Consider the following 15,602-nt stretch of genomic DNA (forward strand, 5'->3'; position numbering starts at 1 on the left):
TCAACATTTAGGTGCTCATAAAGTGAAAAATCTGGGCGGCCCATGATGTCAGAACCACCGTCTAACACAATATATCTATATATATCAACAACAGAGGAAATTTAGAGAAATGCTGGTGCAAGTTACCGGATCTCTGTTTTCCTTTCAGGGAATAGTCACACATTAGGTTATACACTGAGAAAAACACACTCTTTGCATCCTAAATGTCCATGCAAAATTATTTTATTATCGTCCGTCCTTGTTCAGACACGAAACAAGTTGTCTTCAACTTTGGTAGAAGTAACATTTGAAGTACATCACATGCTTGATCACAAAATTCTCTTCACATAGTAGTGGTAACAGCCAACACGTGTTTCACAAAATTAATTTGCTTCATCAGGGCTTCAGAATTTCAGTTCCTTCATACTAATAGGCTTCTAAACTCTTGATAAAGGGATCCCAGATTCATCCTGGCAATAGGCACTGTATAATATAGACTTCCAATATCAGAAAAAACGGCTATAGCGTTCCTACAAACACCAGTCAGTTACCTGATAAAGGCTTCCTTATGCCTGACAACACTAATAATGACAGAATAAGAATTTATGCAACAAAAAATAATTCTGGTAAGATTAACACAAAGCAACATTTAAATTGTGCCCTCCACCATTCACACAAATATATACAATATTCCACAGTGGATACCACACCACAAACATAACTTTAGAGTTCTCACTTTTTGCTTAAGAAACAAAGTATTACACAACACCAATGAATAACTCAAACAAAATCCAAGTATGTCAACAGCTGTACCCAAAAAGGAATCATTGACTTTGAATAAGCAATGATTACTTACATTTTAAAGATATACCCACACACAGCCATATAGGGTTTTACTATCATTTTAATCATTTCAACAATATGGAGATGTCAAAAATCTGCATTAAGTATTGAGTACTCAACAAACACCCAAATTGCCTATAATATGTAAACGTTATTTGCTCTAGCATATTTCCCAGTAACAGAAGTAACAGACCACTACGACCTTCTAATTGAGTCACCCTAGTACCAAACAGATGAGCACAAACTAGGTCTCCTAATGTACTATTTTGAAGATACTTGGGTTGGCAGACTGCACCATTCCAATGACAGATGACAACCCAAATATCTCGAGCCATGGTGGAATTTATATGACAGAACAACGGCATAACAAGGCAAAAGTAACCATGCAGCAGAAGGGTGGCACAATGCCTCAAAAGGCACAAAAGCCAATTTCCACCCCACACTTTAACTTTTGTTATTAACATTAACAAAAGAACAAAGCTAATAACAACTTAGAATAGAAAAACTTATAACCTAACTAAAACCTAAAATTTTAAAAACACACCAAAGAACTGTATGAAATACGATAATGCAAAGTACAAACAACCAAGGACTACCATACTTAGAACCTGATTACAATGTTGGTGAGTCCAACACCAACGTCTCGTCAGTGGCAGACTCACCGACATCGGCCACTGCAGTCCACCTGTCCCATTAAGATGCGGCAGGTGGAGTGACTGTCCGCTGCTCTTGCAATGGGCTCAAGGAGCCTGTCGGACCAGTGGAGGGTCAGTGATCCGTACAATAGGGGTAGTGCCTGCTCAGGCCGTAGGGATTTCAATGTCCTTTCCGCTTGCCCTTTCATGGCAGTTCGCCCGCCATGAAAATGCAGGTGGAAAGTGACTTTAGGGGACACTAGCAGGCCCCCCTTGTCTCATGGCCCTCTGATATGGGGCCTGCGGGGCACCTATGGTGCCCCCCTAAACAGCCCTGAACACTGTGGCAGGCACCGCATGGTGCCTATCACAGGCACACTTCAATGCTAAGAGGCATGTTTCCGGAATGTGGAACTGCTGACTCACTGTCGGCCGGTCCTGTTACCGCAACAATGGCGATCGGACACTCATCCAACCACCATCATAATCAGCCCCCAAGAGCCTATAGAAAGAACACTAGTCTAAAAAATTCAAATATTCTGACTAAAGCCAAAATACAACTGCATATATCAAACACTGTAGTTCTGTCAACGACCGGTTTATTCTGCTTATATTGAGCCACCTGCTTTCTCTCAATCTTCCTCAACGAGACATCTTCATTCAGCTGGAGAGCAAAACCATCGGCTTACATAGAATCATATCCTTGCTCTCCACATTTCTTAACAACTCTCAACCTCTTATTGGCAAATAAAGTCAGTAGCTTGCATATGACCATCTCCAGACTTGAAAAAGTCCAACAATCAACAGAAATAAGACAATGGCACTGCCTTTTGCAAATGTTCATTAACTGAAGGATAGAATGCTAAGGGTAGATGATGTGATGAGTCACAGTCTTAAAAAGAAACATGTAACAAAGCTCCCAAGGTTGCCTGTGAGCTACAGTTCATCCATCTAAATGTATACAACGTGGTCACTGCGTGCTTGCATTGGTGGTTATTCAGGTTGTTATTACATTACATCATTTATTTTGTCAGAGTTATAAACAAATCATTACATGGCAAATATTGAAATAATTTATCATTTTCAAACATATTTAATTTTAAAGCATTCCTTAATGAATTCTTACAAAGTACATTACCATCACAATAGATTTTTTAGGCTGTTGGGAATTCTATCCAACAGTTTTACACAAGAAAGGGCGACATTGATTTGTGTAAATGTGCAAAGAAAAGTAGTGCAATGCCTGGGAAATTAATGATGGTCTTATTCAAATATCCCTAAGAAAGAATTCAGATGTTACACATTGTAAAAGAATAAGTTGAACACAAGGGGAAAACAATTTTTCACAGTAATTACACCTGAGCCTCAAATGAAAAGGGTACATTAGAAAATGGCTTTTGATACAGAAAAATGCTGGCTGCCTTATTTAAAATGATAACTATTGTATGAAGTTTTAATGACATGCTGCTGGTTAATGTAGGATTTATTGTCAAACATACTGTACCTCTGAGCTTGCATGGGTTAGGTGTAGACCAACTGTTCTCCTCTCTGGTCACTACTCTGTATACTTCATAATAGAAGAGTAAAATACGCTGTCTTGTGGATATGTAATCTTATGTGTTGCTTAGAAAGCCCTGAAACAACAACGTGTTTCATGGTGCTAGGTTAAAAAAAACAACATTGGATAAGCATTTTGAAGGCACATCGAAAAGGCGAGTGAGAAGGAATGTTTTTAATGGATAATGTGAGAGTATTCCATAGGGTAGTAGCTAACACTGAGTAGCATCGCCCTTTAATTTGTGTTCTTCAATTTCCTGGAGCATAGAGGAGCCTTGCTGAGTCATGTCTTAATGCGCAATGAGGAATGTAAGGTGCAATGTCCTAATAGGTGAACAAAGGGTAAGTACAATGCAGCGCTCAGTGTACTAGCCACACCAACTTAACTGAGATTCAGGCATGCATTTCAGGGTTACAACTTTGTTGGCATTCAATAGGTTGTCCAGGTGATCCACCCATACCATAGAAGAAATGGAAAAGTGCAGAATGAAAAATGTTGTAACATTACTTGGGCCCAGAGGGACAAGAACTCTTTGAACATTTACTGCAGTTATCAGCACATGAAACCGATGAATTGAATGATTTTTAAATATGTCCTAAAACAACTGGATATACATGTTTTTCCCAAAGGTTTATAAGCTCTCAGAGGAACATCATTTTGCTGACTTATGCGAAGAATAGGGCAGAGTGTAGAAAAATACATCACACTGTTAAGAAAATTAGCATCAATGCAAATTGTGAAGAAAGATTAAGAGATCAATTTATGTTGGGCTACAACTTGGACAAAGCTAAAGAGGCATGTTTGCCAATAGATAATGTAACTCTTTCAGAAATTCTTGCAATAACAAAACCATGTGAACACAGTAGCATGTGTTGAAGAGCTAAAGAAGACGGAGGCTGGGTGTAAGGAAGGGAAAGTACATACAGTTCAATCAGTGAAAAAGGAAATGGGTAAGAAGATGCAGTCTCAAACAAGCAAATGTAAGGGTGTTTATAGTAGCAGAGGGGAGTATATTTCAAAGAAAAGGGGGTGGACTGAATTGACCAGACCGTCCATACACTCAGGGGGCTTTGGAGCGCCGGATCTGCAATATGGCCTGGATACCCGTCACTCCCTCCCAACACAATCCCCAAGAATGGGAAGACGGATACAGTTCTTGAGCTTTTGGAAGGCGGGAGGGAGTTACCCTCCCGGCGGTATTTATTAAAATATGAAACAAAATTAAAACATTAAAATAACAGTTTCATATCATGTACAATTTCATTTATACATTACGATGTTTATTGGCTAACCTTAACATATCTCTAATACAAAGGTTCTCCTAGCCGATTCTAAAACATCCTGTAAATGCATTTCTCAAAATTCAAATTGTACATCCTAACATTACGGGCCAACGGCAAGGTCGTAACCGGTGTCAGATCGCTAATACCAGACTCCCCCCCTTACTTGTGAGGGGCGGGCGCACAGAGGACTGTACCTCTGTGCCAAATTCCAATTTCCCTTGTCTTAACGGGGGCCCATACTTACTCGACGCCATCTTGGTGGTCGTCCGAGGACTCGTGTGAGGTGTCTAGAAGGTAGCGTAGACCCCCCTCCCACCCCACACTGCTTACCACATCCGCCGTCGCGGATGTCCTGGCCCCGGGAAATTCCAAGGAGGGGACCCGTAGCCCCTCCTCCCCAGGGAGGGGTCTTGACCGCCTTCCCTTTCGGCGGTCCCATCCTTAGAAGGGTACCGCCTCCCCGTGTGAGGGGCCAATGGCCGCCTCTCCCCCAGGCGCTCCCATCCATAATGGGTGGCGCCCCACCTCTAGGGATCTTCCAATTACTGCTCACCGATCATGACCTTACCGCCACAGGCCGGATAGTTGACCGGCTATCCGGACCCCCCACAAAAGCTCCTACGAAAGGTCATGGCTACGTAAACTCTTTAACCAAGCTATGAAGTCTCCTATGAGTAAGACATTACCCTCCCGGGACAAATGGACCCCATCCTCCAAATACATATGGTCCCCCCGGATACATCCGTGTGGAATACAATGCAATTTACCTGTACGAAACAACCTACTCATTTTGTTATTAACCTTCTTTACCGACTGGTTCAAAGCTGACACTGAGAGGGCCCCCCGCCACACCTTCCGAGGAATCATGTGTGACCATGCAATTGTGGACGCCGGAACCCTTCTCGCCAACCAACTCACTGCGGACAAAATTGACTCGAGAAGTACTCGTCGACCAATGGTCACCAAATCATTGCCCCCAAGATGCACTATGATTACACATGGCGGTGACCTCGTCCGCCCTAACAGTCCCTCAATAAAACTTTGAAACTGGTCAATACAGAGCCCGCCCCTTCCGTGGAAGGTCACCCTGTACCCGTATTCCCCAGCCACGTGAATCATGTCACCTGCTTTGAATACGTCCGCGGCACGCCTCACGTATGAGTGGCCAACGACCCACACCACTCTTTCCTCAGCCGGTGATCTTTGACCGCTGGTCCCCAGGTGTCGGGTCAACTGCACAGTCCGCCCCGCAAAGCCTGCTCGCGAAACTGTAAACCAAACAGAAAACAAGAAGCGTGAGTACATGACATAGGCTTCACAACATGTGCAACCGCGCATACCTTTTATAACAGTTCGAGGACCAACGCCCCAACTGTTTCACCTTTTCAACACTCAGACCCCTGGCTGCAGCCCCTATCCGGAAGGAATGGGTCCCGAAATCGCTCGGGTTCAAGCCCGCTGCCGCGATTGCCATTGTTAACACCCGCTGAAATTGAAACCTAGTCAGTGGGGTGGCGTCGGTGTGCCTCAGCAAGCTTCCCCCCCATGATGCCGCCCTCTGCGCTAAATACTCCTCTACGCATTTTACCGGGCACATGGGAGATCCCGGAATCCGCTGGACTACCACACTGTCCCCGATCGCTCCCTGATCGGTCTTTGACCTGGCTATAGAGACTACCATTGTCTCCCCCTTTATTCGAATGTGTTCTCGACACAGACCTCCCCCCGTATCCTGCTTGTTCCTCGCTACCAGTTCGCTTACCCGCATAGCCCCATGGAATGCTAATGCAAAAGCGGCCCGGAATAGCACCGTCTCAGATTGAGATGAACATGTCGCAGGGAGTACGGACAGTAACAAGGACAACCTTTCTAAACCTATCGGGTGCCTCTCATCCACTCTACGACCCTCAATGCATTGCCACCCACGCAGGGCCTTTTGCACCAGAAAGGACGATGTGGGGTCCTGGATGCCATGAGCCCGTGCCATGAAAGAAATGGCGGCCCGGTGCCTATTGGCCGTAGCCACTGATTTGCCTGCCTGATGTAAAGATACCAGAAATTTCAGGACATACTCCTCCTGCCCCCATTGCTCCCCCCTAGCTGACCCTAAAAAGGACCAATAAGAACGGAACGCCCCTTCATATGCCTTCCTTGTCCTGGGTGCTAGACTCTCTCCCACAAGGTTTTGTAATCCGGGGCACCGAGAGACCAGAGAGCTTCGGGAAATGGTGCCGCCACCGAGTCCGCTGTGGGCAGAAAACCCCGGAAGGTCTGCATATGGGAACGAGAGAGCGCATCAGCTGCCTGGTTTAGTACCCCTGGCACGTGTCTTGCCCTAAAGTGGACGTTTAGTCTCATACATAGCAGGACAATTTCCTTCAGCAATCTCAAAATCCATTTGCAGCGTGCTGCCTGATTATTGATACACTCAACCACGGTCATGTTATCAGACCAGAACACCACAGAGCGATCCCGAAACCCCTCTGGCCAAGTTTCTAAGGCTACCAGAATAGGGAACAGCTCCAGAAACCCAATGTTAGCAGTGAGTCCATTATCGTGCCACCACTCAGGCCAGGTTCGTGCCGACCATTGATTGCCGAATATGGCGCCAAAACCTACACTCCCAGCCGAGTCGGTCCACAACCCCAGTTCTTCCGAGGAAACTGGGGAATTGGTCCACACAATACGACCATTGAAATCCGCCAGAAATGCCAGCCATATGCGCATATCCTGGCAAACCTCTGCTGACAGTCTTGTGCGGTGGTGCCCTTCCTTGAGGCCCACCATGGCTTGTGCGATAGAACGGGAAAAAGGGGCGAGCCATCGGTATCACTCTCAGGGCAAAGTTAAGCTGACCCACAGCCTGTTGTAACTGATGGAGAGTTACTTTTCTCTCGCCGAGACATATTTTGAGCGAGGCCCTGAATTTCATCACCTTCTCTTTAGGCAAGCGGAAGCATCCCTCTACAGAATCGAGCTCAATTCCGAGAAACTCGAGTGTAGTAGATGGCCCTACCGTCTTACCTGGTGCCAGTGGCACACCAAATACCTTCATAAGATTACAGAATTCCCTCAAGGCCTGTGCACATTCCATATCCCCGGCTGCCCCCAGAAACAGAAAATCATCAAGATAATGCATAACATGTGTAAAACCCGTGGCTCTTGTGAAAGCCCATTGCAAAAAGCTACTGAATTTCTCAAAATACGCACAAGAGATGGAGCAACCCATTGGCATACATTTATCCATGTAATAGCGTCCTTGAAACCTAAAACCTAGGAGACGCTGATCGTCTGGGTGTACCGGGAGCAACCGGAACGCTGACTCGATATCTGATTTAGCCATCAGCGCTCCGGGCCCCAGGCGATTCAAAATGGCGACGGCCTCATCAAAGGATGCGTACCGCACCGAACAATCTCCCGGGTCAATCTCATCGTTCACCGAAAGACCCCTAGGAGCCGACAAATTGTGTATTAACCTGAACTCCCCCGGGTCCTTTTTGGGGACCACTCCCAAAGGTGAACAAACAAAATCGCCAACTGGTGGTGTGTCATATGGTCCAGCAACCCGACCTCGGGCCACTTCTTTCCCAATCTTTGCCTGCACCACCGCCGTATTCTGCTGAACCGATAGTTGGTTCTTACATTGTGCTTCCCCCCGAAAATCCTCCGCCGGGATGCGGAACCAATATGAGAAACCGTCTTGCAACACCCCGGCGGAGATATGATCAGGGTATTCGTTCAGCCAAGGGATCAGTGCCATGATATCAACAGGGGTAGGTAATGGCGCCCCTCGGTCTATTTCAGACCTGTTTGGCGCCTCCCCTACCTCCCGTATCACCAGTCTTGGCTCTGCACGTACTCTCGGGGTGCGAAGACTGTCCGCACCCTGCACACTCATGCCTGAACTTGCAAGCTCCCTGTGGCCTAGAACACTTGCCTCTGTTAAAGCTCCAGCAGACCCCTTTCTTACCCGGGTTGCCATTATTCTTTGTGTTATGATCACTGTTTGTACCCGCCCGAAAGGGCGCCCCCAACGAAGGGCGGGAAGGCTCAACCCCGTTCCCGCCTAAAGATGGCGACTTCGCCGTGCTCGACCTCTCAATTTTTTGCCAGGAAATGGAGTCGAAACAATCCCACGTCAGAGATGAGTCGTGCTCCTTGGACTTACGAAATATGCTATCATAACAACACCATTGATTACCCCCGTACGTTTCATAAAATTCCATGATACGTGTCTGATAAACAGGCAATTCCACCAATAATTCAGGCCTATGTTCCCCCATAATTGCAGTGAACATTCCAAACGCTCTGGCCCAATTGGCGATCGTTTCATCTACTCTGAAACCCGCCATTTTTGCGCGCCATACACTAGGATGCAAAAACTCTTTCTGGTTTTTTACATGCTCAATCTCATAGTGATCGGTCAACAAGGAAAACATGTTCACATATTTATCCGCCCAAATCCTTTCTTTCACATCAATCGGGATATGTTGAACGACTTTTTCCCTCCTCGAGGGGACCGATCCCTCCCCCGCCATCGGCAGTGGCTGCTTACCTGAACCGGCAGCTGTGACCTTTGTTGCTGCCGAACCCACGCCCGATACTGGTTGTTCCACGGGAACCTGTGGGGAAACAAGAGGACACGGTGCCTTCGCAGCATCCTTCGATTGCCGCAACTGCTTCCTTATCGACCTGGCTTCATCCGCCGTGGCCCCCTCATTCTCTCTGCCCAACCATGCCGCCAACTGGGCAGCCAGCTCAGGAGGCATATCTTCCCCATTCACAGGAGTGACCACCACAGGGATCGGTTGTCCCGCGTTCGGGACCGGAACTGGGGCCTCGGTCGGGGTGACCGGGTTCGCTGGAGGTGGTTCGGGAACCGGGGCCTCCCCACCCGATGCCCCTTTCTTGGCTCTTCTACCTCTCCCGTTAGGGACTACTCCCCGCAATGCTGGTCCGATGACTCTCTTTGGTCCACCCGCACCATTCATTGCCGCCATCTGCTTCTTCATGTCCGCCATGTCCTTCATCAGCATACGAAGCATCTGGTCGGTTCCAACCCTCTTTCCGACCTTCTTGCCAGGCATCGTCTAGGTCCGAAAGCTTCGAACTCGCTGAAAGAAGAAACACAAAAATTAAATTCTTCAAAATTGGCTCTTGTTCCATCAAGGGCTCACGTGCAACGAGGAGGTGCAGCTTCCAAGCACAGGAACAAGAGGATGCTTCCTTGGATTGCTGCTCCATTTATTCTTCTCCGGGAGGGCGTGGACCCTCCTCCGACCGCCTACAGGGCGTGGCCAACGGTGTAGGTGTCTAGGACAGCCCCTCTTGGGCGGGAAAAGGCGCGCCCCGGCTACGCCGCTTCGGGCATACCAGCCGTGACACGCCTCCCGCCCAAAATGGCTTCCCGGGGGGATCGAGGCACCCGACCATACGTTCGGGGGACCGAGTGGTCGCCCCTTTCCATTATATTATGACTGTGTGCAGGCGCAACTCTCTCACTATTGGTTGCATCCACATGGCCACATACCACATATTGCAGTAGAATGTGAGAGCATCAAACCGAACCCTCTGATTACGTTTATCTCGGATCTGAGACGGTCCACTCTGAATGCTACAATACACCCAGTAAGCTGTACATCGAAAGCATTACTGAGCAAAGAGGGGTCCCAGCAAACAACAATAAATTCCAACCAATCAATATCAATGAATAAAGAAACACTTGATTAACCTACACTGTTGTTTATTCACAATGTAGGTATACGTTAGTTACCATTGATTCACATAATCACAGAATATATAGTAATAAGGTGCAGGACGTGACATAAGTGATCTTATAAGATTTTCCCACCCAAGGAAATTCACCCATTTCATTGTATATATTTGTTGTGTTTTTAACCTTGTTTGTGTTGTGTGACAGTTCGTTCACTTTGATCACTTATGTCACGTCCTGCACCTTATTACTCACTTGAGCACCTGAAAAACAGTATAAAGATTTGTGTATATATATAAAAAAGAAAAAGTAAATAAAAGATTCAACTTGAACCTACATCTTTCGCTCCCTAGCGTTTATTAAATATTCGCTATTTCACTTTCTCTTCAGGACCTTATTAGGCCTCCCTTGAACCATTGTCTCTTAAAAAGTACATTTTCACCCCAGGTTCGCTTTATGGGGTTCCCTTGTTTCTATAAAACATAGCCATTCTGGGTCCCATCAAAATTAGTGTGGACAAATATGTAATTGTGCTAGTGGATGAATATCCCAGATGGCTGGAAATCAAAGTTATAAATTCCATTGAAACCAGGGATAATATTTGGACAGCATTTTCGAAAAAGAGGGTTTTCCATCTACCCTTTTGTCAGACACTGGGGTTCAGTTTACCTCTAAAGAGATGGTGACATTTCTGCATGACAGGAGCCTACATCACAAAAGAACTGCTCTTTATCACCCAGAAACAAATAGCACAGTAAAAAGGTTCAACTGGATTCTGAAGGAGACCATTCAGAGAGCATTGGCCAATAAAAAGTGTTGACGGATGGAGATTTTGACCAAGGTCAAGGGTTACAGATTTACTCCCCATACAGTAATCGACAAGACTCCATTTGAGCTGTTTCTCGAAAGAAAGGCATGTGCCATGGTGTGTCCCTTTTGGATGCTTGAAAATCACAAGGTTTGAGGAGTAAAAGAGATGACAAAGGAAGGATTGAGAAGGAGTTTACAAGACAATGGGTTAGAATAAGAGAAGATTTGGTGTGTGAAAAGTGGTTCAAAAGATAGTTGTGTAGGTGGGAGATCTTGTAAAAAGCAATAATCCTCAAAAAGGGTTTTCTTTACAGAGATCAAAATGCCTATTCCCTATAACATTGATTAACGTCTTTAAGAATGCCACAAGAACACAAGACCACAGGGTATGGAATCTCAACAAGTTGTGAAACCTAGTGATGAACTTAGTAGTAATGGCAAAGGGACTGGGAACATACATGGTGATTATTTTAAAGAGGATACGAGAAGGAGTACCAGACAACAGTTTAAGGCAAAATATTTATGTGATTATAATCTAGATGTGTAAGCAATTTTTATTGTTTTTCCTCATGTCTAGTTTACCTTATTGACACTGTATCTAAAGTGTAGTTATTGTTTTGTTTTTATTGAGGGGAGATGTGTGGTATTCTGCCCTTCTCCTGCTTATATCATTGTAAAGAACCCTCACAGGTTCTCTGATGCTCTATGTGTTGTGGAACCTTGCCTGTGAAGAGCTCCAAGAAAATAATGTATTGTTTTGAATAGCGTGAGTGGCTGGAGAGCTGGAGGAACCAGACTGAGGTGTTTGATCCATCGTAAATAAAGAATATACTTTAGTACATCAGCAGTGTACTTCGCATCTTTACAGCAGCGTATGTTGTGTCACTTCTGTGCCAGTGTTCAGATATTATTACAAATGCCAAACCATGTTCTACAGCCAACCATGAGTGACAGTTTTTTCTGCGATACAGTGTGGTGGAAAGGTCAAATCAAAAGGAGGCACAAAGAAACACCTGTTGTCTAGTGCCTAGTACAGGGAGATGAGTAGAGAAGAGTAGTCAGAGATGGCTGAAAGATAACACCGGTATTGATTGATACCCGAGAGTCCACCTGCAATAAATCAATCATGCATCCACACAATAATATGGTTGCCAAAATAAGAAGCTAAACTAATTCTATGAAGCCAAACATTTAAACCAATGACAGAACATAGAAGATTAAATGTGAGCCAGTCGCAGAGATTAGCTCCAACACTTATCCTGAATGTGAGCCAACCACAGAATTCAGCTTTTGTTTTAAGTGAGCCAATCACAGCGTTTGGCTTAATGCAACTTTACTAAGAAGTAGGGGAATCCCATCCTCATTGCCATTGTAAATATTGGCAGTACACTGCTGATGTACAAATATCCTCTTTATTTAAGATGGATCACAGACCTCATCTTGATTCCTCCAGCTCCAACTCTCCGATGACTGATGCATTCTTTTCTTGGAGCTCTTCCCAGGCGAAGTTCCACAACACATAGAACATCAGAGAACCTGGGAGGGTTCTTTACACTGACATAAACAGGAGAAGGCAGAATACCACAGCTGCCTCACTGGCTATTGGAGAATAAACATTTTGGAGCGTGAATCCTAACATGAAGTTACTGATCAAAAAATGTCACTCTTACTATATAAATGATCATTCTAGGTGTACTAAGACGTGGTATCTGGCTGCAGTGACTCTGGACAATGTCTTAATCCCTCATTCTTGCAGACAATGTTGTATTTAGAGCCTGAAAAGGGGGGGGCAAGGATATCCTCTCACTCTTGACTGGAGGTGACTGGAGACTCTTTCACCCTTCTTTTGCGGTATTTGAGAGATTTTCGGGGCACAAACAAACCTGCTGGATACATTATTTCAACCCATATCTACAGTAACTAGGTAGGACAGAAGTTTGCTCAAATTCCTGACCTGTAATTCCTAATGAATATCTGGGACAACTTCCATGCATAATGCCATTACCTACCTCATGTATTTGGAACAGGGGGCACCCATGTCACACATTTGTGCAGTTACCTTGTGGATGAATATCCTGTGTCCATTCAAGGTACTTCATGCCATGTGGCTGTTTTAACAGGGTCTTCCTGTGTGTCTTTTTATGGAGGACCAAACTACACCTAATGCTCAGCTGTTCAGCCCTTGGAATGCATGCAAGTGCCTGCCCATCCTCTGGATTGGACTCATCTCAGATTTAACCCCTGAGAAATAGAGGGTGGTGTATGAGAGTTACCAGCAGTACCTCTGCCTTTTGCAGAGATCCTCACAAGTGACCTGTGCACAGTAATTTTTCACATAGACTACAATCAGTCTCATCCAAACAAACATCCAGCCAATCACAAATGATCAATGTGAATCTGAGACAATGTCTTTGAAAAGCTGGATACTCTCTGATACCAAAAATATCAAAGGTTTGCCATAGCTATTACTTGCCATGCATGGGCCTGCATGCAGGCATCCACTACTCTTCATAAACTAACACACAGTAGACATGGTCTTAGACACGGTCTTAGTAAGTTCATTCAGTCACATTCCAAAGGCATAGAACCCCTGAACCTATTCTCTATGTTCTCTCCAAATGACAAATCGCTATCACTTATACATTTTATTAGGATTTGTAAAGGTTTCCTGGTTGCCAAATCCTTCCAAACTATCAATCTATCCATGTTAGATGGGTGAAGCAGCTGGTTCATTTCCATGAGCCATTCTTGTATTTAATGCCACAGGTGATTAGGATAAACTCTGTATTAAGGGGACTTTGCTTTAGATATGATGACAATCAGGCTTAAATGGTGATGAGATTATCCTTCAAGTGATTTATATTTCTGTGTCCATATCAGTGCCATCTATAGTGCCTCGAATTACATCTGTTATTTGGGCTGGCCAATAACAGAAACTTTAAAGATGAAAAATGCAACTTTGTGGTGACTTGTCAGGAGCACAGAAAGATGTGGATTAAAACATTGTTATCAATTTCTTAATTTTTAATAAGAATGTTTTTATTCTTGAACTTCCAAAACTAGTCATTTGGAAGTTAGTCTAGTAGTGGTTAGTCTAACAGCACTTCACAAAGTTATCTGATGCACTCACTACCTTTAGAAGCTATGCCCATATGCCCAGTGATGCAGGAATTCCATGAACTTTTGTGATTGAGTGGTCCAGCTGGCACACCCTCAGACCCTTTCCCATAGTGATATAAAAAAGTTATCCTACTGTCAACCTCATTAGCACTCCTAACTCTGCATATCAACAACAGGACCCTAATCAAAGGTATGTTTCATTCAGAACCCAAAGCATTATACATATGATAGCTTCGTAACAAGAATAACTTGGCACACCAGATCCAACAGACCGTTACTTTGAACACCGAGAAAGAGGTACCATCTCCTAGATCTCAAAACACCTACAGAAAAACTCCTTACTATTTCACCACTAAACATGCTTCTGGGGGGGATGTTTCACTTAATCCATCTATAGCCTCCATTTGTGCTGTTCTGACAACTATAGTAGCGGAAGAGGGAATAACAGCACTCCCTTTGTTGGACTTTTCAGCAGCATTCTACGGGTACATCATGAAATCCTGCTGAGCAAACTAAATGATATAGGTATTGAAGGAAATATCCTTGAATTAATCAACTTCTATCTTAAGGACAGTTCAGATATCATCTCTATCCCTCAGTTTCCTCAAAATTATACAGCATGGAGAAAGGAATTCTGTAAGGGTCTAATACTTAACCAATTCTTTCAATGCCTGCATCAAGCCACTCCCATAACTCATCAATTCTTTCCCACTCATAGTCTACAATTAGCCTAGGCTGATACTCATAAAATGCAATTACTGCCTAAAAGTAACTAACCAATCAAAGAGAGTCACCTCAAACTCAGCGTCTCAACAAACATAAACCATTATTTGCAGTTAATGGAAAAAATATAACCCATTAACAAAGTGGCCTGAACAAATATGAACACCACCAACAATCTCCTCTGAGGTACACAACTTCACAGTTATTATTCATTCGGCACGCTCCATGAATCAATTGGCCAAATCCACATTCCATACCATGAGGACACCCCAAAGCATATTTTCTATTCTTTTTCTCGATTAGCACAGAAGGTCCAGACACCCACTTCACTCATCTTATTATGTCTAGACTGTGCTAATGGGCTAAAATGGACTATAAAGTGCAATATCAATGTCTATAAAAAGGTGACTTCAAAGAATTCAAAATACAAAAGCAGGAAAACCTTTGCACTTTAAGATATGCAACCAAACATCACTGACTTTGGAAGCTTTGGATCTGGACTGAGTACTTTTTGCTAGAAGATCTAGCGTCAAACTCCTGGGCCCAGTGCTTGAGACAATCATGTTTTGCAGATGAAACTCACGAAATTCTCCCAGAAAAGATGCAGTGTCCAGACTGACTCCACAAGTAATGCCATATCAGAACAAAACTGTTCGTAGTACATACTTCTCCTTCCAAACTACAGAATTTTGAAATTAACCCAGCAAATATACTGGAGACTATAAATCCCCTGGAGTTACAAGGATGCTAAAAATGTGTCTATTTCCCATTTGAGTATCAGAGAATAAAATATAGTAAGGATCTCACTATCAACAATAAGTGGAGACACCAAGAATCTGGAAGTATTGCATACTTCTGACAATGACTAAATATTACAGTGTCCCAGAACACCAAATCTGACACACCATCCACAGTGTTACTGATGGAAACAAGGATAA

This window comes from Lissotriton vulgaris, chromosome 6, assembly GCF_964263255.1.
Source record: "Lissotriton vulgaris chromosome 6, aLisVul1.2, whole genome shotgun sequence".
Classification (NCBI taxonomy): Eukaryota; Metazoa; Chordata; class Amphibia; order Caudata; family Salamandridae; genus Lissotriton; species Lissotriton vulgaris.